We start from the raw sequence: 27,109 nt of genomic DNA on the forward strand, positions 1-27,109 counted from the left end.
GTAAATGCCTAAACAAATATGACTAATAGCAAGGTATGCTGAAAGTGTGGAAAGCACATGACAAAACCAACTTAAGAACTGGTTGATGTTGCAACCAGTAAAAGTTGTCAAGGTAAACACTGAGAACTACTTACAAGACAAACTTCATTCCTGCTTGTGTTTAAAGGGCTTCCAATTTAAACCCATATAGGAATGAGGCAGAACAGGAAAATGTTTTCCATGATAGCGTGCCATAAGAAATAGAACGAACACGTAGCTATGGTAATGAGCTCTGTGAGTGCAGGATTGCAAATTAATAGTCAGAGGAACTCAGCAGGTCAGGCAGCATCAAGTTCAAGTTCAGATTTATTGTCCTTCGACCATAGACAAGTCTACCACCGAATCCAGACCAAGGTGCTCAACACAGTACGTATAACTCACACGCAACACATAAGGTAATATTAGCACAAATAAATTAACAATTAATAAGGTGTATTTATGACACATGCCAAAAATATAACACTACTGGTGCTTCGTACGTGATGTGGTCTGGGTGGTGACAGGGAGGTCAGGAGTCTGACAGACTGGTGGAAGAAGCAGTTTCCCATCCAACAGTCAATGTCAATATGACACCTCCTGCCTGATGGTAGGTGGTCAAAGAGTTTCTTGGAAGGATGGGAGGAATATATATGCTGCGCTCCTGATAAATATCTTGGATATCTAAAATTAATGAATATTTGTGGACCTAATTAACAGTCAGAGAGCAGAAGAAACCTTTCTTCGTCATGCAGAGGTCTGAGCGTAAATATTTTGTGAACAGAACAAAGACGAACACAGGGCTGGGCTTGGGGCAGTTATGAGAAATCAGTAGTGTTGCGAAACTGAGCACATTGGCAGAGCAGGGAAGGGTCAGCTCAGGAGTTTTGTACTGAATGCAAAGACAACAATAGGTTTTCCCTCTTGGTATGATTGCCAATACAACTGAAATATCCACCCATGCTGAGTCAAGCGAGAGAGCATCAGAGACAGAAGTGACACACACCACTTTAACAAGTGACAAAGGGTGAGTGAACAATGGTGCACGAGTACGTTGATGAACTAATGGACCAATAAATATGTGTCCCGTGAAGCTTCAAGTACAGTTGAGCACAGAGATGAGGATTCCACCTTTCTTTCCGCTGCCCGTGTTTCATCGAAATTTTCTTGCTATGTTGGACCCTGAAGTTTCTGCGATTGAACAGTTCTTTAGAAGTCAAGAATAAGGCATAAGAATTATTGCTTATGGCTGTTTTATTGAGTGTTACAAGAGCAAAGAAAAAGAAGGAGAAGCTTTGAGACAAAAAGAGACCAGTCTAAAAATAAGTCATGGTCTTCTCAGACCATACTGAGTTAACAGAAACTCTATTGATCCCAGTTAACCAATAAGATAGCCAGATTAAAGTAATGTGACACTGTTCTGACTGTCATCAAAGTCATCAGAGAGACAATAAAGCTGCTGATAAAGAAATCTTTCTTCATTACAGGAAGCAGGCATTCTTTTGGAAACGCTCAAAGTAGAGCCTGTCAAATCCAAAAGTACATCAATGTAATCAAGGGCTAGATCCTCCAGATGTTTCTCATAACTACTTCTTTCACTTCTCTTAAGTCTTCTCTTTTTTTGAAACGTGTTTCTGCCACTGTTGGAGTCTGTATCCTATATTTTGGTGGAGTGTTTTTGGGCCTATTAGGTGATCCGGTGCTTTGCCGTCTCTGAGAGGATTCCGCGAGGCTTCAAGCGAAATGTGTGGCCTCAAGGCCAAGAAGCCTGGAGATGGGCACAAGCCCAAGGTCGGCTCCATTTCTCAACAATATTGCAGATTAAAACACTGAGAAATCATCGAGGTGAGAATGGAAGGCAAGCAGGTGTTCAGCACGATCTACCAGCCTCTCTCTCTCTCTAAGGAAATTCCTGTCTTCAAAATGGTCTTTCTCCATCAAAACTATTGGAGGATAGTGCCGGGCCTCTGGATTTTGGACAAGATTTAATCACTGCAGTTTGTACTTCTGGTCACATGGACCAGATGGTGAGCACCACAGGGTTTTGAAAGAGATGACTGAAGAGATTGGGGAGGCATTAGTAATGGTATTTCAATTGATGGGAAGATGTTGGAGTCGATCCTTAAGGATGTGGCTTTGGGGTAGTTGGAGGCATGTGATAAAATAGGCTGTAGTTGGCTTGGTTTCCTCAAGGGAAAATCTTGTCTGACAAATCTGTTAGAATTCTTTGAAGAAATAACAAGCAGGATAGACAAAGGAGAGTTGAATTGAATTGAATTGACTTTCTTCACATACACATGAAGTAAAAATCTTTATGTTACTTCTCCATCTAAATGTGTCATGTGCAATCATAGTAATTTATAATAATTTGTAATAAATAGAACATTCAATGTAATATAGAGTACACTCAAATCTACGTGAGTTCATCAGTCTGATGGCCTGGTGGAAGAATCTGTCCTGGAGCCTGTTGGTACTGGGTTTTATGCTGCTGTACTGTTTCCTGGATGGTAGCAGCTGGAATAGATTGTGGTTGGGATGACGTGGGTCCCCAGTGACCCTAAGGGCCCTTTTTACACACCAGTCCTTGTAAATGTCCTGAATCATGGGAAGTTCACAACTACAGATGTGCTGGGCTGTCCGCACCACTCTCTGCAGAGTCCTGCGATTAGGGGAGGTACAGTTCCCATACCAGGCAGTGATGCAGCCAGTCAGGATGCTCTCAATTGTGCCCCTGTAGAAAGTTTTTAGGATCTGGGGACCCATATCAAACTTCCTCAACCGTCTGAGGTGAAAGAGTCGCGGTTGTGCCTTTTACACCACACAGCTGGTGTGTACAGACCACGTGAGGTCCTCGGTGATGTGGATGCCAAGGAACTTGAAGCTGGTTATCCTCTCAACCCCAGATCCATTGATGTCAATAAGGGTTAGCCCATCTCCACTCCTGTAATCCACAACCAGCTGTTGATGTATAATTGGATTTTCTGAAGGCCTTTGACAAGATGGCACACATGAGGCTGCCGATAGTATTACAGGGAAAATTCTAGCATGCATAAAGCAGTGGCTGATTGGGTGGAGGCAAAGAGTGGGAATAAAGTGAGGCTTTTCTGGTTGGCTGCTGGTGACTAGTGGTGTTCAACAGGGGTCTATGTTGGGAACAATTCTTTTAACATTACATGTTAAAACTGCCCAGTGGATTATCAGCACCCAATTGCCCACCATTGAGAACATCTACCATAAATGCAACCTGGGCAAGAGGAAAAGCATTATCAAGGATGCATCTCACCCCAACCATGGACATTTCACTCTCCTGCCATCCGGTAGGTGCTACAGGAGCCTCCGCTCCCGTACCAGCAGGCACAGGAAGAGCATCTTCCCTGAGGCTGTGACCCTGCTGAACCTCACATCTCAGCGCTAAGCAGTACTGCACCCACATTGTTCTGTCTCAGTACTTTTATATTTGTGTGCTGTAGCACTTACTTTTTATTCGCAGTTATTTTGTAAATAATACTATTCTTTTACACTTTTGGTTAGATGCTAATTGCATTTCATTGGCTTTGTATCTGTAGTTGGCACAATGACAATAAAGTTGAATCTAATCTAATCTTAAACAGTTGGATGAGAAAGTAGAGACGTTACAAAAGGATTTGGACAGATTAGGAGAATGGGCAAAGGAATGGCAGATGGTATACAATGTCAGGAAGTGGAAAGTCATGCACTTTGGTAGAAGAAATGAAAGGGTTGACTATTTTCTAAATGGAGAGAAAATACTAAAATCTGAGGTGCAAAGGGATTTATTTGGGAGCCCTTGTTCAGGATTCCCTGAAAATTAATTTACAGTTTGAGTCTGTGGCGAAGACGACCAATGCAATTTTAGCATAAATTTCAAGAAAACTAGAACATAAAAGCAAGAATGTAATTTTGAGATTTTATAAAGCACTGGTGAAGCCTCACTTCGAGCATTGTGAGCAGGTTTAGCCCCCTTCCTGTAGAAAAGATGTGCTGAAAATGGAGAGGGTTCAAAGGAGGTTCAGGAAAATGATTCCAGGATTGAATGGCTTGTCACATGAAGAGTGTTTGATGGCTCTGGTCCTGTATTTCCTGGAATTCAGAAAAATGAGGGGTGACCTCATTAAAACCTATCACATAGTGAAAGGACTTTATAGAGTGGATGTGGAGAGACTGTTACCTATGGTGGGAGAGTCTGGGACCAGAAGACACAACCTCAGACTGGAGGGGAATCCTTTTTGAATGGACATGAGGAGGAATTTCTTGGCAGCTGTGAAGGTTGTATGTATATTTAAGGCACAGGTTGATAGATTCTTGATTGGTCAGGGCATGAGGGGATATGGGGAGAAGTCAAGAGATTGGGGTTGAGAGAGAAAATGGATCTGCCATAATGGAGTGGCAGAGCAGAATTGACGGGCCAAATGGCCTAATTCTGCTCCTATATCTTCTGGTCTTATATATATACTTCAATAATGAATTGACATTGACTCTGAATTTACTTTGGACAGCAGGAAACATTTTTGTGACATTTGACCTTGGATCACATGGCTCCATCAGCCCGTTTCAGAGGTTTCTCCTGGAGTGAGGTTTCATAATCATTGAGCTGTTAATTGTGTTTTCTTTGCCATAGTGCTATATTTAATGTTTTGTTTTTTTTTCTTGAATTATCTGGAGACACAGTTAATAACTGTGGCATATCAATAAAGTTGGGCTTGTGTGATCAATACCTTATTGTGTGTAACTTTGTTGGTACAGTTCTGGCATTGTAACAGTGGCAAGTAAATGTCACTTAACACAGTCAGTCAGATCAAGTAATTAGAAAAGTGAACAATCTCATGCTCTGAGATCTCCTGGATCTCTGGAACATCGAATAACCTCAGTGGCCACTTTATTAGGTACCCCCTGTACCTTATAAAATGGCCACTGAGTGTATGTTTGTGGCCTTCTGATGCTTCCCAACCACCTAAAGGGTTGATGCATTGTGCGTTCAGAGATGCTCTTCTGCACACCATGGTTATGACACGTGGTTATTTGAGTTACTGGTGCTTCCCTGTCCATTCACCTCTGACCTCTTAACAAGGTGTTTTTACCCACAGATCTGCCACTCATTGGATATTTTTTGTTCTTCTCACCATTCTCTATAAACTCTGGAGATTGTTATTCGTGACAATTTCAAGAGATCAACAGTTTCTGAGATAATCTATCCCGTCTGGCACCAACAATAATTCCATGGTCAAAGTCATTTAGGTCACATTCTTCCCCATCCTGATGTCTGGTCTGAACAACAACTTAACCTCCTGAAACTGATCCAATCACAAACAAGAGAAAATCTGCAGGTGCCGGAGTTCTAAGCAACACAAAATGCTGGAGGAACTCAGCAAGTTTTCCTGTGTTACATCGGTGACTTCATTGGTGCTGCTTCCTGCACCCATTCGGAGATTGTCGACTTCATCAACTTTGCTTCCAACTTCCATCCTGCCCTCAAATTTACCTGGTCCGTTTCTGACATCTCCCTCCCCTTTCTCGATCTCTTTGTCTCTATCTCTGGAGACAGCTTATCTACTAATGTCTATTATAAACCCACAGACACTCACAACTACCTGGACTATACCTCTTCCCACCCTGTTACTTGTAAAAATGACATCCCCTTCCCTCACTTCCTCAGTCTCCACCGCATCTGCTCTCAGGATGAGGCTTTCATTCTAGAACGAAGCAGATGTCCTACTTCTTCAAAGAAAGGGGCTTCCCTTCCTCCCTCATCAACGCTGTCCTCACCTGCAACTCTTCAATTTCGCATACATCTGCCCTCACCTCATTCTCCCATGACCCCACCAGGCATAGGGTTCCTCTTGTCCTTACCTTCTACCCCACCAACCTCCACGTCCAGCACATAATTCTCCGTAACTTCTGCCATCTCCGATGGGATCCCGCCACCAAGCACATCATTCCCTCCCCCCTCACTTTCTGCTTTCCACAGGGATCACTCCGTGCCAATCTCTCTTGTTCATTCATTCCTCCCCACTGATTTTCCTCCTGGCACGTATCCTTGCAAGCGGAACAAGTGCTACACTTTCTCCCTCACTAGCATTCGAGGCTGAAAACAGTCCTTTCAAGTGCGGTGACACTTCTCCTGTGAGTCTGTTGCGGTTATAAGACCAAAAGACAAAGGAACAGAAGTCAGCCATTCGGCCCATCGAGTCTGCTCCGCCATTCTCCCATTTAGTCCCACTCCCCCGCCTTCTCAGCATAACCTTTGATGCCCTGGCTACTCAGATACCTATCAATCTCTGCCTTAAATACACACAATGACTTGGCCTCCATTGCCACCCATGGCAACAAATGCCATAGATTCACCACTCTGTGGCTAAAAAAATTTCTTCGCTTCTCTGTTCTGAATGGGCGCCCTTCAATCCTTAAGTCATGTCCTCTCGTACTAGACTCCCCCATCATGGGAAACAACTTTGCCACACCCACTCTGTCCATGCCTTTCAACATTCGAAATGTTTCTGTGAGGTCCCCCCCCATTCTTCTAAACTCCAAGGAATGCAGTCCAAGAGCGGACAAACGTTCCTCATATGTTAACCCTCCCATTCTCGGAATCATTCTAGTGAATCTTCTCTGTATCCTCTTCAACATCAGCATATCCTTTCTTAAATAAGGAGACCAAAACTGCCCACAGTACTGCAAGTGAGGTCTCACCCGCACCTTATAGAGCCTCAACATCACATCCCTGCTCCTATACTCTATTCCTCTAGAAATGAATGCCAACATTGCATTTGCCTTCTTCACCACCGACTCAACCTGAGGTTAACCTTAAGGGTATCCCGCACAAGGATTCCCAAGTCCTGTTGCATCTCAGAACTTTGAATTCTCTCCCTATTTAAATAATAGTCTGCCAGTTTATTTCTTCTGCCAAAGTGCATAACCATACACTTTCCAACATTGTATTTCATTTGCCACTTCCTTGCCCATTCTTCCAATCTATTCAAGTCTCTCTGCAGACTCTGTTTCCTCAGCACTACTGGCCCCTCCACCTATCTTCGTATCATCAGCAAACTTAGCCACAAAGCCATCTATTCCATAATCCAAATCGTTGATCTACAACGTAAAAAGAAGCGGCCCCAACACGGATCCCTGTGGAACACCGCTGGTAACCGGCAGCCAACCAGAATAGGATCCCTTTATTCCCACTCTCTGTTTTCTGCCAATCAGCCAATGCTCTATCCACGTATGTAACTTTCCTGTAATTCCATGGGCTCTTATCTTGTTAAGCAGCCTCATGGGTGGCACCTTGTCAAAGGCCTTCTGAAAATCCAAATATACAACATCCACTACATCTCCCTTGTCTAGCCTACTTGTAATTTCCTCAAAAAATTGTAATAGGTTTGTCGGGCAAGATTTTCCTTTAAGGAAACCATGCTGAGTTCTGTCTATCTTGTCATATGCCTCCAGGTACTCCATAACCTCATCCTGACAATTGACTCCAACAACTTCTCAAACACCGATGTCAAACTAACAGGTCTATAATTTCCTTTTTGCTTCCTTGCCCCCTTCTTAAGTACTGGAGTGACATTTGCAATCTTCCAGTCCTCCGGAACCATGCCAGAATCTATCGACTTTTGAAAGATCATCGCTAATGCCTCCGCAATCTCCACAGCTGCTTCCTTCAGAACACGAGGGTGCATTCCATCTGGTCTGGGAGATTTATCGACCTTTAGCCTATTCAGCTTCCTGAGTACTTTCTCTGTCGTAATTGTGACTGCGCACACGTCTCTTCCCTGCCACCCTTGAGTGTCCGGTATACTGCTGATGTCTTCCTCAGTGAAGACTGATGCAAAATACTCATTCAGTTCCCCCACCATCCCCTTATCTCCTGTATTGGTTATCAACTGCATCCGGTGGTCCTGGTGTGGCTGCTGTATATCGGTGAGACCTGATGAAGATTGGGAGACTACTTCACCGAACACCTATGCTCCATCTGATGAAAGAAAGCGGGATCCCCCAGTGGCCATGCATTATAATTTCACTTTGCATTCCAATATGTCAGTCCATGGCATCCTCTACTACCGCGATGAGGGCACACTCAGGGTGTAGGAGCAACACCTTATATTCCATCTGGGTAGCCTACATCGACTTATCAAACATCTTGTAATTCCCCCTCCCTACTCCTACCATGCCCCCCTGCCGCACGGTTCCCCATTTCCTTTTCCCTCTTCACCTTATCTCCTTACCTGCCCATCATCTCCCTCTGGTGCTCCTCCCCTTTTCTTTCTTCCATGGCCTTCTGTCCTCTCCTGTCAGATTCCCCCTTCTCCAGCCCTTTATCTCTTTCACCAATCAACTTCCCAGCTCTTTACTTCACCCCTCACCTGCCCACCCCCCGGTTTCACCTGTCATCTACGACTATTTGTGCCTCCCTCCCCCCTCCCCCACCTTCTTACTCTGACTTCTCATCTATTTTCTCCACTTCTGATGAAGGCTCTTGGCCCGAAACATTGACTGTTTACTCTTTTCCATAGATACTGCCTGGCCTGCTAAGTTCTTCCAGCATTTTGTATGTGTTTTCTGACAATGTCTGCAGGTTTTCATGCTGCCACAGGATTGTCTGATTAGACAGTTGCATCAATGCGCAGTGGTCTGTGTGTACCTAATACAGCAGCTGCTGAGCGTTGATACGAGGCTCCGTTGGATTTTTGCTTCAGGATGGAGAGTTAAGGGGCTGAGACCAAAATCAGATCAATGATGAGGTTTGAGGAGCCGAACAGGCGACTCCTGCTCTGATTATGACTGGTCACAGGAATGCAATCCAACAGGGAAATGTCATAATTAAAAAAAAGACAATTATGTTTATTACTAGGCAGGGCAGCACTGTGAGGATCATGTGTTTATTGATTTCTGAAGCACCTTTAACACCGTACAGCCCTCATTGCTGGGGGAAAACTCTGTTCAATGCAGTTTGAGACTTGCATCGTAACCTGGATAATGGACTGGCCGACTGGAGTTTGTGCTTGTGTGTTAGTGTGGCTTCAGAGCTGTGTGTCAGGAATGTCTATAAGCAGCACTGAGGCCCCACAGGGGACCGTATTAGCTCCCTTCCCCTGTTTACCATGTATACCTGGGACTTTAAATACAACACTGAGTCATGTCAAATAGCAGAAATTCCCTGGTGACTTAGCAATAGTTGAGGAGGGACAGGAGGATGAATACAGGGTCCTGATGGAGGACTTTGTCAAATGGTGCAAGGTGAATCATCTGTAGCTCAACATCTGTAAGGCAAAGGAGATGGTGATGGACTTTAGGAAGACTAAGCCTGCACTGCTCCCTGTTACTGTTGATGGTGAGGATGTGGATGTGGTGAGGAACTTCAAGAACCTGGGGGTGCACCTGGTTGACAGACTTGAGTGGAGCACCAACACAGAGGCTGTGTGCAAGAAGGGCCAGAGTCGCCTCTACTCCCTGAGGAGACTGAGGTCCTTTGGAGTATGCAGGCCTCTTGTCGCCAGTAAAATCTTCTATGTGGTGGTGATATCTGTTATCTGTCAAATAGGGGACCGTGCACAATTCTGATTTGATGGAGACGGATGTGAGAGCACGGAGGAACATCTGGAAAACTTCTGAAATGCCCGCTTCGCTGCCGCTGCTACTGTGTGGTAACCGGAATCTCCGGAGCTGAAGGCCCCGAAATCCTCGGCTTTGCGTGTTTCAGAGGCCGGGAGAGGTTGAAGGCACTCGGCAGAGGATGGCGCTCGGGAGGGTGTATCGGAGAGGCTGGTCGGAAGCTCGGAGTTTTCGGATGGATGGACTCAGAGTCGGCTGTGGTCGGCTGCTTCCAAGGTATCGGCAAGTTGACGGTGCCTGGAGGTTTATGGCAGGGAGTTTCTTCCTTTTGCCGCCTGCTATCGGGAACTCCGGAGTGAATCGACTCGGGATCTTGAGACTTTTTTTTACTGTGCCCACTGTCTGTTCTTCATCAAATTATGGTATTGCTTTGCACTGCTGTAACTATATGTTATAATCATGTGGTTCTGTCAGTGTTAGTCTTTGGTCTGTCCTGTCTTCTGTGATAGCACTCCGGAGAAGCATTGTATCATTTCTTAACGCATGTATGCATTTCTAAATGACAATGAAAGAGGACTGAGTGTTCTCATCACCTAATATATCTCTCTTTTTCCCAACCAAGTTTCCAATATCCTTTGAAAACCATGGCTCTATCAAACTTTAAACCTCTCCTTTCAACCTAAGAGGAACATAAAGATTCTGTACTCTCAAAATTTCACCTTTAAATGACTTCCATTTCTCTATTACATTGTTATGACACTATTCACAACACCGCGAACATTTATGTCATCAGCAAATTCACTAACCCATCCCTCCACTTCCTCATCCATGTCACATAATGAAAAAATGTTTTAAAAGATGCAAAACTGAAATAATTAGTGTTCATGAGTTGAAATCTGATGGTGGAGGGGAAGAAACTGGTCCTAAAATTTTAAGTGTGCATCTTCAGCCAGCTGCAACTGCTCCCTGATGGGAGAAGTGACAGAGAGCAAGTCCTGGGAGATGAGGCCCTTGATGATGGATTCTGCCATCTTGAGGCAATACCCTCGATATCCTCAATATGCTGACCAAGTCTGCAAACATTTGCATCCTCTTTCGATCTTGTCTGTTGGAGCGTCCATAGCAGATGGTAATGCAGCCAGTCAGAATATTCTCCACTGTACATCAGTAGCATGTAACGAGGGACAAACCAGATGCTGAGCAAACTCCTGTGGTGACATAGTTGGGGAGCAGTTTCCTACAGTTCAGCTGCCCTGTTTCCTCACTTGTACTCAGTCACTGCTCCGACCTGCCAGACTGCCTGCAAGCTGTGCACGCTGCCCGGCCATCTCTGCGTCTGAACGAGGATCTGGCCCTCTAGCTGTTTGCTGTAATAGTGTGCTTCCTTCCAGTCTTTTCTGTGACATTCTCCTATTACAGAAATACCAGATCATCTGCTGCACAACATGGGGAAGGTGCGTTGTGTGATGGAGGGAGAGATGGGAGAAGGGGTAGTGCATACACTTCAGAACAGAGAAAGGTGACCATCATTTTGCAAGATATTGTGTTGTGACAAGACAAGGGTTGCATATGATGACATATATATATACTTTGATAATAAATTGACATTGTGCTTTGCAAGATAATGTACAGATAGTGTGCAGTCAACCTAGGTATAGAATCGCTTAGAAGAGCCATTTGTTTACCAAGACAAGGTAAAGATGTAAACAAAGGATTCTAGGGTGTTGGATTCTGATGCTTTTTATCCAAGGTTCTTTTGGAAGTCAAGAAAGAGGCATGAAACTTGTTACTTCACGAACATTTGATTGCGTGCTGAAATAACAAAGAGAATTGGAAATTATAGAAGGTGAAGGAAAAGAAGAGTCAAAGACTTAAAGAATAAATGTGGCAAGATAAGGTGTTCGGCTCCTTTTATACCATAAATAAGAAACATTGCATTCAAATCTGTAGATAAGAGTTAACCAATCAAATGGCCCCTATCCAAATAATGTGATGCCCAAGAACTTCATAGAATCATATAGAATTGTAGCCACTAGGGGGCAGACTGAACAACTGCATACACACACTAGGAAACGTACTAAACAGTTATTTGCATATAGGCAGCCACTGTATATGAAATACAACCAGGCAATTATTTGTTAAACTGCACAGAAAATAGCTATTTTACAGGCTAATCCAACAAGGGTGACATTTGCTATGTGTCAGTTGTTTTATTAAATCTGTAGTATTATTTGCCTTTAACACATGGATACTATTGGCTGTTAACACTTGTAATATCATGGCCTACCACGGTGTCTTCATACTTAGGGTGTTCTCTTTCAAGTGGCCACAGACTGGGACTTCATTGGGGAAAAAATGGGATAAATTTCTCAGTTCCATCACCTGAGTATGCAACTACTTTATCTAAAGGAAAATAAAATGATTAAGATGGTTTATCTCTGGTTGGTCAAAAGTTCTAAGAAAGAACATAGAAACAACTATAGATGGAAAAGGGCCAGCAATATCATAAAGGATCCCACCCAGACTGTTGATGGACTGTTTGTCCCACTCCGATCAGGGAAGAGGCTGTGCAGCATCCACACCACGACCACTGGATTCAACAAGAGTTACTTCCCCCACACTGACAGGCTGATCAACGTCTCCACCCACAAACCCACCCCACCACCCCCCACCACCATTACATCCACATCAGGCACTTAATCATTTCCCGTCAGCATCACCTTATGTTCAGATACTCCTGCACCAAACATCACTTTATGTACATAAAATCAGTCTCTGTATACAAACTAATCTAATGTAAATCTCTGTATACAAACTAATCTAATGTACATACTGGACAGCAACACTCAACAATTACTTGTTCTTGTGATTCATAGGATTGCTTTTATATTTACATTTATTGTGATGGAGAGGGATAAGTTTACAACTTTCTGCAGCTTTTTCTGATCCTGTACAAAGACCCCGCAATACCAGACAGTGAAGTAACCAGTTAGAATGCTTTTATGGTACATCTGTAGAAAATTGCTGGAGATTTGGTGACATCCCAAATCTCCTCAAAGTCCTCATGAACTATAACTGGTGACATGCCTTCTTTGTAATTGCATCAATATGTTGGGCTCCTTTACACTCATGTATTGAAGAAGAGAAATAAATAATCTTGAATCTTGAAAAGCATCAAAAAGTTGGGGGGAAAACTCTGGATAAAGAGAGCCACGGTCAGTAGAAAGAGAAATAAACAATAGGCTGGAGGAACTCAGCAGGCTGAGTAGCATCTGCAGGAGGTGGTGGGGGAGAGGAAGGAATTATGTATCTGACAATGGAAGCTTTGTGACTGGTTAGCAAATCCATCCATACTATCCTTTGGCCACACACTTACAGATACTGATCGGAATGTTTCAACAGTAAACCTGATCCATGCCCTGCTCACTTAAGAGCGTTTACGAGGAGGAGTCCCGAGGGGGACATCATGTGACTAACTTAGCCCTGAAGAAGACAGTCAGGTTTATAAGACCATAAGATATAGGAGCAGAAGTAGGCCATTTGGGCCATTGAGTCTGCTCCACCATTCAATCATGAGCTGATTTAATTCTTCCAGTCATCCCCACTCCCCTGCCTTCTCCCCATACCCTTTGATGCCCTGGCGAATCAAGAACCTATCTATCTCTGCCTTAAATGCACCCAATGACTTGGCCTCCACAGCCGCCTGTGGCAACAAGTTCCACAGATTTACCACCCTCTGACTAAAGTAATTTCTCCACATCTCTATTTTGAATGGACATCCTACAATCCTGAAGTCGTGCCCTCTTGTCCTAGACTCCTCTACCATGGGAAATAACTTTGCCATATCTAATCTGTTCAGGCCTTTTAACATTTGGGATGTTTCTATGAGATCCCCCCTCATTCTCCTGAACTCCAGGGAATACAGCCCAACAGCTGCCAGACATTTCTCATACACTCACCCTTCCATTCCTGGAATCATTCTCGTGAATTTCCTCTGAACCATCTCCAATGTCAGTGTATCCTTTCTAAAATAAGGAGCTGAAAACTGCACACAATACTCCAAGTGTTATCTCACTAGTGCCTTATAGAGCCTCAGTATCACATTCCTGCTCTTATATTTTATATATCTAGAAATGAATGCCAACATTGCATTTGCCTTCTTCACCACCAACTCAACCTGGAGGTTAACCTGTAGGGTATCCTGCACAAGGACTCCCAAGTCCCTTTGCATCTCTGCATTTTGAATTCTCCCCCCATCTAAATAATAGTCTGCCCGTTTATTTCTTCCACTAAAGTGCATGACCATACACTTTCCGATAATGTATTTCATTTGCCACCTCTTTGTCCATTCTTCTAAACCATCTAAGCCTCTCTGTTTCCTCAACACTACCCACTCCTCCACCTATCTTTGCATTATCGGCAAATTTAGCCACAAATCCATTAATACCATAGTCCAAATCATTGACATACGTTGTAAAAAGCAGTAGTCCAACGCTGACCCCTATGTAACTCCACTGGTAACCGGCAGCCAGCCAGAATAGGATCCCTTCACTCCCATTCTCTATTTTCTGCCGATCAGCCAATGCTCCACCAATACTAGTAACTTCCCTGTAATTCCATGGGCTCTTACCTTGCTAAGCAGCCTCATGTGCGGCTCCTTGTCAGAGGGCTTCTGAAAATCGCAGTACATCACATCTACTACATCTTCTTTGTCTACACTGCTTGTAATTTCCTCAAAAAATTGCAGTGGGTCAGTCAGGCAGGATTTTTCTTTCATGAAACCATTCTGGCTTTGGCCTATCTTGTCACGTGCCTCCTGTACTCCGTAATCTCATCCCTAACAATCGATTCCAACCACTTCCCAACCATTGATGTCAGAATTACAGGTCTATAGTTTCCTTTCTGCTGTCTCCCACCCTTCTTAAATAGCGGAGTAACATTTATAATTTTCCAGTCATCCAGCTTTACTGTTTAAACATTGGAATCAGTATTTGTAAATATGACACCATTAAAGCCAAAGGACATTATGGACAGGGGAAGGAATTGTCGATGTTTTAGGTCAAACCCCTGCTGGGTTCCTCCAACAGTTTGTGTGTTCCTTCAGATTCTAGCATCTGTGGTCCATTGTGAAATAGTATAGTCCCTAAAAGGTGACTGAAACCCATGTATGCTGTGGTTCTGGTATTTACAGTCTACATATATTCTGATGGAGAAGATCATTTGATGCATCTAATTTATTTATTGTGATAGAACATGGAACAGACCCCTCTGGCCCTTCCAGCCATGCCACCCAGAAACCCCCGATTTACCCCTCGCCCAATCATGGGACAATTGACACTGACCAATTAACGTACCAACTGGTATGTCTTTGGACTGTGGGAGGAAACTGGAGCACTCGGAGGAAACCCACACTGTTATAGGGAGAATGTACAAACTCCTTACAGTCAGCAACGGGAATACTGGTCCTCATTGCATTCCTTTCAGCCCCCTCACCTATTTCCCTGTATTCTCTCTCACTTGTCGATTAATCTCTTGACCCTCTTGCTTCCCACCAAAGCCAGAGGCAACTTACAGTGGACAACAAACTGACTAGTCTGTGTCTGGGATATGGGAGAAACCCACAGGAGAACCTCATGTTCTCTGCTGGAGTGTCGTGTAGAAACTCCAGACAGACAGAAACTGGGTCTGATTACAACTTAATGCTTCAAAGACTGGTGGAGCAAGAAATTCTTATGTAGATCATCACTCAGGGTTGTGGACTGAGAGCTGTGAAATGGGTTAAACCTATAGTCTGTCTTTAGCTGGCATGGACACAATAGGCCAAATGACCATTAAGCACGCTGTTCTCAGTGAATGATTTTATGGAAGCTCCAGCTCAGAGGTAAATAGACTACCAACAGCGAGCAGCAGATGATGGAAGCACTTTAGAAACAACCTGGATTGCCACTTGAAGGGAATAGCTAAGGGAACAAAATGGAAGTTTGCTCTATCCAGAATTATAATGGACTTAATGGACCTAGGGGCTCCAATCCATGCCATAATGGCTGAAGGATTGTACATTTATGACAGAGCGGGCGATGTCTGATCCAGTGTGAATTAGTGATAGAGCACTGCAGCACAGAACCAGGCCATTTGTCCCATTTAGTCCCTGCTGACCTCTTTTTCTACCTGTTCCTATGGAAGACCAGAGCCCCACCTCATCCATGTACCTAATGTTGTGTTTTTAATATTTAAGTACTGTTTGTGTAATCTCAATCCTTTTCATTTAATTCATTTTTCATTATATGTATAAATACCTGTATTGCATCAGTCGTCACACTGTCATGTGGTACGTCCGTGCCTCCCTTAAAGTAAACTCGAAGTTGGACCTAAAAACGCAAAGGAAATCTGCAGATGCTGGAATTATGTGCAGCACACATAAAAGTTGCTGGTGAACACAGCAGGCCAGGCAGCATCTCTAGGAAGAGGTACAGTCGATGTTTCAGACCGAGACCCTTCATCAGGACTAACTGAAGGAAGAGCTAGTAAGGGATTTGAAAGTGGGAGGGGAGGGGGAGATCCAAAATGATAGCAGAAGACAGGAGGGGGAGGGATGGAGCCAAGAGCTGGACAGTTGATTGGCAAAAGGGATATGAGAGGATCATGGTACAGGAGGCCTGGGGAGAAAGAAAGGGGGTGGGGGGGGAGAACCCAGAGGATGGGCAAGGGGTATAGTGAGAGGGACAGAGGGAGAAAAAGGAGAGAGAGAAAAAGAATGTGTGCATATAAATAAATAAATAACGGATGGGGTACGAGGGGGAGGTGGGACATTAGTGGAAGTTTGAGAATTCAATGTTCATGCCATCAGGTTGGAGGCTACCCAGATGGAATATCAGGTGTTGTTCCTCCAACCTGAGTGTGCTTTCTCTGGCGGATAGAGTGTAGGGCCAGACAGCAACCTGACGCGCGCCCGCCCGATCCACCCACCGCAGGTCGGTGCGGGACGGTTCAGGAGTCGTGGCGACAGGCTCAGACTAAAACTGACAAATGTGTTAGTGTCAGACAGAATACATTAAACTTATCACAAGCAGTAATGATCAAAAAGTTTAGTTAGTCAGTCCTCGTCAGAAAGGGTTTTCTGGCTGTTGGTTCTCTGCTTTGTGACACTGTTTTCTTAATGTGTGATGTGTGGATCCTCATCGGCTTCACTTGCACCTTCAGAGCAATGTACCTAGTTAGCTGTACTTAAAATGGGCCTTTCCACCAAGGCTCAAGGCAATGGTTTCGTCAGTTCGATCTCACCACTATCCCATCTCCAGGCTGGTAGGTGTGACTCTCTGAAGCCAGCACAATCTTCTGGCCTTCAATACCAGTTAATGAAAACCTTTGAGTGTGTATCAGAGCCACACAATACAGCAACATGTTTTCACTCATGGTCTGGATGTCATCTGTTTAACCCAGAGGGGAGGAACAACTGGTAAGAGCATGACGCATCCCAATACTTTCTCATTCACGGATAGGCCTGTCACATGACTGGGAGCACAGCAGGTAGTCATGAGAACCGTATTACACTGTACTCACCTCAGGGGGTGAAACAGTCTGTAGTAGTAATTCACTTAATCTGACTGATTGTGTTAAACAACTTTAACTGTCGTCACAAGAAGCGTACCAGCAAAGTTACACACAGGATACAGGTGGCCCCCGTATTCCAGACGATTGCTTTATGACACCTCGCTGTTACGAAAGACCTACATTAGTTACCTGTTTTCACTAACAGAAGGTGTTTTCACTGTTATGAAAAAAGGCAGCGTGCGCCCGAGCAGCCAAGCTCCTCCCCCGGAACTGCATTCTAGCCGGCATTGCTTAAACACGTGCTTTATCACGATTTATTTTGTGCATCTGATAGCAAGATGAGTTCTAAAGTATCGGAAAAGCCTAAAAGAGCTCGTAAGGGTGTTACACTTAGTGTAAAACTAGACATAATTAAGCGTTTCGATCGTGGTGAACGAAGTAAGGACATTGTCCACGCATTGAATTTTCCTGTGTCCACCATTCGCACTATTTATACGCAGAGATAAAGAATTTTGAAAGCTGCCGATGTTACTGTGGTTCTGCTCATAGCAAATTGGTCTCTCGGCATCCAATAATGGATAAAATGGAAAGTCTATTGCTTGAGTGGATTGATGGGTGTACAAAGCGTGGTGTTCCGTTAAGTTTTCTTATACTTAAGGACAAATCAGTCAGTCTTTTTAATAAGCTGAAACAGAAAGCACTAGACGATGGTAATGAAAGTGTTGCGAGGTGGAATTTAAAGATAGTCATGGGTGGTTTGAACGGTTTCTTTTTTTTTAATATAATTTTTATTGAGTTTTTGAAGTGATTAAATAGAAAGATATGACTACCCTACCCCCTCCCTTTAACCCTACCCCCCCCCCGATATATACCCCTAGCTGAAAAAAAACGGAAAAAAAGAAAAAGAAAGATGAACTGCCCAGATATTGGAAAGTTTCCACATGCTCCATGGGATTCAAAATAAATTTAGTACATTTATTTATTACTTTCCCCAAGGGACCAATATCTTTATCATCGGAGCAAATAAATATGCCATCCAATCTTTTGTAAATAAGGGCGCCAAATATTCAAAAATATATCATATTTATCTCTTAAATTATAAGTAATTTTTTCGAGTGGAATACAACTAGACATTTCATTGTTCCAACGATTCATACTTAAATACGAATCCGATTTCTAAGTAACTGCTATAGCCTTCTTGGCTACTGCCAATGCAATTTTTATGAATTCTTTCTGATATTTATTCAGTTTAAGTTTTGGTTTTATCCTTTCAATATCACATAATAGAAATAATACAGGGTTGTGTGGAAGTTGAGTTCCAGTAATTTGTTCCAATAAGATTCTTAAATTTATCCAAAAAAGTTGAATTTTAGAACAAGACCAAGTAGAATGTATGAAAGTACCAATTTCTTGATGACACCGAAAACATTGATCAGATAAGTTTGAATTTATTCTATTTATTTTTTGCGGTGTAATATATAATTGGTGTAAAAATTTATATTGTACTAACCTAAGTCGAATGTTTATTGTATTTGTCATACTGTGAAGACACAGTCTTGACCAATTTGTTTCATCAATATTAATATTCAAATCTGTTTCCCATTTTTGTTTTGACTTGTGGATTCCTTGTTTAATTATACATACATACAAGAAATTATACATACAAGAAATAATTTTTAAAATTTTTCCTTTTTGAATTAAAATTTCAATTTCATTGGGTTTTGGCAAAAACATTGTTTGACCCAGTTTGCCTTTTAAGTAAGCCCTTAATTGAAGGTAACAAAAGAAAGTGTTATTTGATATTTTATATTCATTCTTCAGTTGTTCAAATGACATCAATATACCTCGTTCATAACAGTTTCCTATAGATCTAATCCCTTTTTGGTACCAGTTATATAAAAGTTGATTATCCATTGTAAAAAGAATAAGTCTGTTTTGAAACAAAGGTCTCCTTGCTAATAAAGATTTCTTTATTTCATTATCAACATTTATCTTATTCCATAGATCAATCAAATGTTTTAATATAGGAGATTCTTTCTTTTCCCGTATCCACTTAGATTCCCATTTATATATAAAATCTTCGGGTGTATTTTCTCCTATCTTATCTAATTCTATTCTGATCCATGCCGGTTTTCGTTCATCAAAGAAAGATGCGATGAATCTAAGTTGATTTGCTTTATAATAATTCTTAAAGTTTGGAAGTTGTAACCCTCCTAACTCAAATTTCCATGTCAATTTTTCCAATGATATTCTTGACATCTTACCTTTCCAAAGAAATTTTCTCACACATTTATTTAATTCTTGAAAAAATTTCTGTGACAATTGTTTTGAAACAAATACTGTAATCTAGGAAATATATTCATTTTTACAACATTGACTCTATCCACCAATGTTATTGGTAGTATCATCCATTTGTCAAGATCTTCTTGAATTTTTTTCAATAGCGGTAAATAATTAAATTTATATAAATTCTTTACATCATTATCAAGTCTTATACCTAAATACTTTATACCATTTACCGGCCATCTAAATTGGGTTGCTTATCGACATTGGCAACAGTCTCCTTTAGTAAGAGGTAAAATTTCACTCTTATCCCAATTTTATTTATACCCTGATACTTTCCCATATTCATCCAATCTAGAAGATAATTTATGTAACGAATACTGTGGGTTTGTTAAGTAAATCAAAACATCATCAGCAAATAGGTTAATTTTATATTCCTCCTGATTAACTCTAAAACCCTTAATATCTGATCAATTCTAATTAGTTCTGCTAATGGTTCTATTGCCAATACAAATAAAGCAGGTGATAATGGACAAACTTGTCTAGCTGACCTTTTTAACTGGAATGGTGTTGAAATTTGAGTATTTGTCACTACTTTAGCATTAGGGTTAGTATTTAAAGTTTTAATCCAGTTTATAAAAGGTGGTCCTAACCCATATTTTTCTAATACTTTAAATAAGAAATCCCATTCCAATCTATCAAATGCTTTTTCTGCATCCAAGGCTACTACTATACTCATCTCCTCCCTTTTTTGTGCCAAATGAATTATACTGAGTAGCCGAGTTACATTATCTGCCAATTGTCTATTTTTAATAAATCCTGTCTGATCCATATGTATTAATTTTGGTAAATATTTAGATAATCTATTCGATAAAATGTTTGCTATTATTTTATAATCCGTGTTCAACCCAAAAATAGGCCTATATGATGCTGGTTTTAAAGGATCTCTATCTTTTTTTGGCAATACTTTTACAATCGCTGTTGAGAAAGATTCTGGGAGTTTATGTATTTCTTTCCGCTTGGTGTATTAACTCCATAAAAGGAGGAAATAATAAATCTTTAAACTTTTTATAAAATTCAGGTGGAAAACCATCTTCTCCTGGAGATTTATTACTTTGGAGTGATCCTAAAGCTTCTTCAACCTCTTTTAATGTAAAAGGCATATCTAATCCCTTCTGTTCTTCCGAATTCAATTTTGGAAGAGTTACTTGTGATAAAAACCTTTCTATCTCATTAACATCATTTTGTGATTCTGATTGATATAATTCAGAATAGAAACTTTTGAAGGTTTCATTAATTTCTAAAGGTTTATAAGTAATTTTATTTGCACTTGTTCTAATTGTATTTATCGTTTTGGATGCTTGTTCTGTTTTCAACTGCCAGGCAAGAATTTTGTGTGCTGTCTCACCTAACTCATAATACCTTTGCTTAGTTCTCGTAATTGCTTTTTCCATTCTATATGTCTGAAGCGTATTATATTGTAACTTCTTATTGACAAGTTGTCTTCATTTTTCTTCTGTCATATGTCTTTGAGATTCTTTTTCTAATTTTGTAATCTCTTTTTCCAATTGATCTAGTTCTGCCATATATTCTTTCTAAATTTTAGTCGTATAACTTATTACCTGACCCCTCAAATATGCTTTCATCGCATCCCATAGTATAAATTTATCATCCACTGAATGAGAGTTTGTATTGAAAAAAAATTGGATCTGTTTTTTCATAAAATCACAAAAGTCTTGACCTTTTAATAATGTTGAATTAAATCTCCATCTACAAGTCACTTCTTCCTTATCCGTCATTATTATTGTCATTAATAAAGGAGAATGATCTGACAATATTCTTGCTTTATATTCCATATTTTTCACTCTGTGTTGAATATTCATTGATAATAGAAAAAATCTATCCTTGAGTAAGTTTTGTGTCTATTAGAATAGAACAAATAACCTCTTTCTTTGGGATTAATTCTTCTCCATATATCAATCAAATTTAAACCTTAAAGTTAAAGTTAGTTTTACTACCTTCGATTTTGTGACAGCCTTAGTTATCTATCTAAGACTGGGTCGAGGCAAAAATTAAAATCTCCTCCTATTAACAATTTTTCATGTGCATCAGCCAAATTCAAAAAAGCTTCTTGTATGAATTTTGCATCATTTTCATTTGGTGCATAAATATTCATGAAGGTCCATAATTCAGAAAAAAGTTGACAGTGTATAATCACATATTGGTCCCCCTAGGATTCAAGTGCAACCTGTACAAAAAGGACGGGTTGCACTTGAATCCTAGGGGGACCAATATCCTGGCAGGGAGATTAGCGGGGGCTACTGAGGTGACTTTAAACTAGAATGGTTGGGGGTGGGAATCAAATTAAAGCGGCTAGGCGTGAGGAGGTTAGTTCACTACAGGGGGATGGGAACCAGTGCAGAGAGACAGAGGGGTGTAAAGTGAGGGTAGAAACTAAAAATACTATGGAGAAAAGTAAAAGTGGCAGGCCGACAAATCCAGGGCAAGCATTAAAAAGGGCCACTTTTCAGCATAATCGTATAAGGGCTAAGAGAGTTGTAAAAGAGCGCCTGAAGGCTTTGTGTGTCAATGCAAGGAGCATTCGTAATAAGGTGGATGAATTGAAAGTGCAGATTGTTATTAATGATTATGATATAGTTGGGATCACAGAGACATGGCTCCAGGGTGACCAGGGATGGGAGCTCAACGTTCAAGGATAGTCAATATTCAGGAGGGATAGTCAGGTCTGGCGAAGGGTCTCGGCCTGAATCGTCGACTGCCTGCTGCGTTCACCAGCAACTTTTATGTGTATTGCTTGAATTTCCAGCATCTGCAGAATTCCTGTTGTTTTAATTTCTGATGTTCTGTTTCTGTTAAATGCGTTTCCTGTAAGAAGGCTAAATCTACCTTCATTTTCTTAATATGTGTTAAGATGCTTTTTCTTTTCACCGGTCCATTAAGCCCATTAACATTAAAACTCAAAAAATTCAACAAATTAGTCATTATTCTTAACAAAGTTACTCCAATCTAAAACGTTACTTAACATCTCAACTCTCATAGTTCCTTGGGGAATCTCTTTAAACTTCACCATGTTGCTATGTGTTTCCCTCTCAATCTTCCAGGCAAAAAGAAAGAAATAAAAAAAAGATAAGATACAAAAAGAAAAACAACAAAATACCCCCCTACTAATGTTGTTATTGAAAAGATACACAAAACTACCCCCCTCCATTTTGCGGGTCATGGCTATTGCCACGCTTGCACAAATGAATTCCGTAGCGATTGGTCAGTATTTCTTCCAGCTCCCCCATAACAAAAACATTGTATATATATAGAAAAATTAATGTCACTATTCCCAACTAATATTCTTCAAAGTTTAACCTTTCTTCCCCTCCATCATATAATTAATAATATATTTATATATTCTTTCGCTTTTAAAAATCTGCCAAGTCCATTCCTTGACAAAATCTTCATCTTTAATCCATCTCGCTCCCCTGGGTTTGCTCTTGTATCTTCAAAGAATCTCGCACAAACTCCTCCGCTTTCTGGTAGTCGTCAAAAAATCTTTTTTCTCCGGCAGCCAAAAAAATCTTCAAGGTTGCAGGATAGCGCAGTATAAATTGATAACCGTGATCCCAAAGGACTTTTTTCACTGGATTAAATTTCTTCCTTCTCTTCAAAAGTTCATAACTTAAGTCAGGGTAGAAAAAGATTTTTTTTTTCCCTTTTATCATCAATGGCCCTTTTCTATTCTTGGCAGCTTGAGCAGCGGCCTGCACAATCTTTTCTTTGTCTTGAAACCTTAAACATTTTATTAAAATTGATCGTGGATATTGGTCACCTTGTGGTTTTGGTCTTAGAACTCTATGTGCCCGTTCAATTTCAATTGATCGGTCTTCCTCTTTCATTTGCGAAGTTTCCGGGATCCATCTTTGAAAAAATTCTATTGGATTGTCTCCCTCTATACCTTCTTTAGGACCAACAATCTTAATATTATTTCGTCTACTAAAATTTTCCAGCACGTCCACTTTCTCCAACAGTCGATTTCTTTCCGTTTTCTAGACAAGCATATCATTTTCTGTTTTTTCCACTCTGTGGTTAATATGTTCCATTGTTCTTTCCAGATTTTGAAGTTTCTTATCCATTTTCTCCTGTCTTCTCATAGCTTTATCATAGCTCAGCTTCATGTTTCTAATCTCTATTTTTGCTCCTTTTAATTCAGTCATTACTTGCAATAAAGCCTCTGTTATGTCTCCATCATATCCTTTACTTTTAGTCTCTTCCAGTTCATCCTCTTCTTCTTTATCTGTGTTCTCTGCAGAATCCGATTCTGATTCTGGGTCACTTTCGCTTGCAGTGGCCGTCGGTTCTTGTAGTCTAAGTTGTATCGATTTGCGCATGCCAACTTCTTTGCGCATGCGCAATTCCGGCATCTTCTTCCCAGGGACCGCCGCTGCTGCTATTGCTCCCTGTTCTTCAACGCCAGAGATAAAACGTGTCTCCTCCGAAGGAGATCCAACCTGAGTCCAAGGATCTATCGCTGCAGTAGGCCCTTTTTCCTTCCTGTCTCGCAGCAACTTCACAACAGCAGACTTCTTCTGTTGCGATTTACGAGGCATATCGTAAAATAATCTTGAGAAGTTTATAAGTAGTTTTTGGAAAGTATTTATTAACTTTGTTTTGTTTAAATGGTACTTTGCTGATTTTTTACGGGAGAGCTGGATTCATACGTCTCAATCACTTGTCATCACGTGATGTCCCCCGTTTGATTGGTTTCTGAGGCAACAGCAGCTTCATAGTTTAAGCAGTTGTCCCCAACGTCTCGGCCATGGACCAATACCGGGCTGCGAAGAATGCAGCGGTGCAGCAGTAGTCAGAACGCACCCACCACATCTTTAAGAAAAAAGCCGAAATAAACAAGCTAATTAATTAAGTGCCACCCGGCACGTAAATGTCGGCCCAGATCAGAGGCGATTGCCGATTGCGTCGGGTAGTTATTCGTATAAGCAAGTGTTTAACTGTGACGAAACTGCAATTTATTGGAGTCTTCCCGATTCCGGTAAGTGAAACTACACTGTACATACATTATTTCTACTTTATATAGGCTGCGTATTTTTATATCTTATTTGGTATGATTTGGCAGCTTCATAGCTTAAAGGTTACTGGAGAGAGTGTTTCTGCCTAGAGCGCTTCCGCAAGATTGTCGCTGCACTCTACAGTGCTGCAGAAAAGTATTTCTACTTTATATAGGCTGTGTGTTTATCATATCGTTCCTGCTTTTACTATATGTTACTGTTATTTGAGGTTTTATGTGTTATTTGGCATGATTTTGTAGGTTATTTTTTGGATCTGGGAATGCTCAAAATTTTTTCCCACATTAATAAATGGTAATTGCTTATTCACTTTACGACATACTGGCTTACGAACCATTTCATAGGAACGTTCTAACTTTGGATAGCAGGGGAAACCTGTATTGATCAGATTGAACCCAACTTTATTGATATTCCACAGTCCACCATTCCATAAGAATCAAGAAAAAGGCAAAACATTAAAATATTGCCCTGTTGACAAAGAAAACGCAATTAAAGGGTAAATGATTATATACCAAAGAAGAGAAAATCTGCAGATGCTGAAAATCTGAGCAACGCACACAAAATGCTGGAGGAACCCAGTGGGCCAGGCAGCATCCATGGAAAAATGTACAGTCGACATTTCAGACTGAAACCCTGCTGAAGTTACGTTTTTCCAATGATCATGTAACCTCACTGCAGGAGAGACATCTTAAACTGGGCTGATGGAGCCGTGCGATCCAAAGTCAGATGTCACAAAAATATTTCCCACTATCCAAAGTAAATTCGAAATACAGTAAATTTATTTTCAAAGTACTTATATGCCATTCTCATGAAATTCTTTATCCAATAAAGACTCCCTAAAGTGAGTCCATAGATTGTGGATTCAGTTCAGTGTTGGATAACTTCACTCACCCTAACACTGAACTGATTCCAAAACCTATGGACTCCCTTTCAAAGACTCTTACTCGTATTCTCGATATTTACTATTATTGTTTTGTTTTCTTTTGTGTAGTTGCAGTACTTGTTGTCTTTTTCACACAGGTTGTTTGTCAGCCTTTGTAGTATGCAGATTTTCATTGATTCTACTGTGTTTCTTTGTCTTTACTGTGACTGCCTGCAAGAAAGTGAATCTTGAAATGAAGAAAAAATATAATGAAAAGGAGTGAAGTGACAATTACAGAAAACTTATACATTCATACTACCCTGAAATACCCCAACAAAGCAATTTATTGCACAGAGTTGCAGCCTGTGCCCCACCAGAGATAATACCCTCCCACTTCCTGCAATAAATTGTGCAAACAGAATGGCAGGATCCATTCATATATATATATATATATATATATATATATATATATCTCGCGCAGTCTCGCTCTCTGTCTCTCTCCCCCAGAGCACAGCCCGCCTTCACCTGGGGAACCAACTGAGCTCCAGTAAACAACTCCCATTTATACAGTAGAATTAAATTCACCTGAGATCATTTGGGATGGGGAGGGGGAAGTCAAAATAACTTCAGGTCTCCACTAAATGTCAACAGAGCCATGGATAGCATGAACAGAGACATTACCGGCTTGTGAATAATCTATTGTACACCACATTCTACTTGCATTGTCTACAAACCTGACCTGTTATCATTCAGACCACCCACAACATTCTTGTGTTGGTCAATCAGCACATTCTTCTTTCTCCCACATGCTTTGCCAAAGCAACTAAATGAACTTCCATGCTAATCTGGGAAAGAATGGAGTGGGGAGTGTTTGTCCATTGTTAAAACCCATCAGGAATTAGCAGTTGGGACACCAAACTTCCTAGGTTGCAAGTCTACCGCAGAACTAATTCTGTCCTTCCATTTGGTGGTACCACTGGCTTGACGTATGATGAGATGTCTAGATCCATATCAGCTTCATTTAAACCTTCAGAGCAATATATCTAGTTAGCATTACTTGAAGTGGGCCTTCCCACTGAGACTTGAGACAATTGTTTCATTGGCAGGATCTCACCAGCACCCCTTCTCCTTCCTGGTAGGTCTGACACTCTCTAGCGAGCACGATCTCCTGGACTTCAAGTACCTATTGATGGGAAACCTTTAATGGTTTGTATCAGTGTCACACAATGCAGCAACATGCTTTCACTCGTGGTATGGAGGTCATGTGTTTAACCCAGAGGGGAGAAGCAACTGGTAAGAACATGGTACTATCACACATGGATTTAGGCCTGTTACGCAGTTTGGAGCACAGTGCATTCTGATGAGAGCCAGTGGAAGCCCCGCTGGCCACTTCAATCCAGTTTCCTCCAACAATTTAGTCAACTTGTTTTTCAGGGTTCCATTCTGACTTTCAACATCATTAGTAGATTGTGGGCGGTAAGGATAGGTGAAGTGATGCTTACCCTGCAAGACTTCTGTCAATTGCCTGTGGAGTGTGGCCATTATCATTTGAGGTTTTTTCAGGGATTCCAAACAATGGATGAAATTCTCATGAGGAAAGGTTAGCAACACCTAGAGCATAATTTCTACGAGTTGGATAATTTCTATGATTTGTCACACCACATATCCACAGATTGTGAAGTGGTCATGGTTACAGAGAACCTTTAACATCCTGTTCCAAGTCCAGCTTCCCTTCAGGAACTCA

At 41.3% G+C, this 27,109-nt stretch overlaps 1 pseudogene; it reads right to left on the bottom strand.

Moving 5' to 3' along the window:
- LOC140210655 (deoxynucleoside triphosphate triphosphohydrolase SAMHD1-like) overlaps window positions 1–24,029 on the bottom strand; it is a 90,924-nt pseudogene extending 66,895 nt beyond the window's left edge.
- Between the last annotated feature and the right edge of the window lie 3,080 nt (window positions 24,030–27,109).

Source organism: Mobula birostris, chromosome 2 (genome assembly GCF_030028105.1).
Source record: "Mobula birostris isolate sMobBir1 chromosome 2, sMobBir1.hap1, whole genome shotgun sequence".
In the NCBI taxonomy this organism is placed as follows: Eukaryota; Metazoa; Chordata; class Chondrichthyes; order Myliobatiformes; family Myliobatidae; genus Mobula; species Mobula birostris.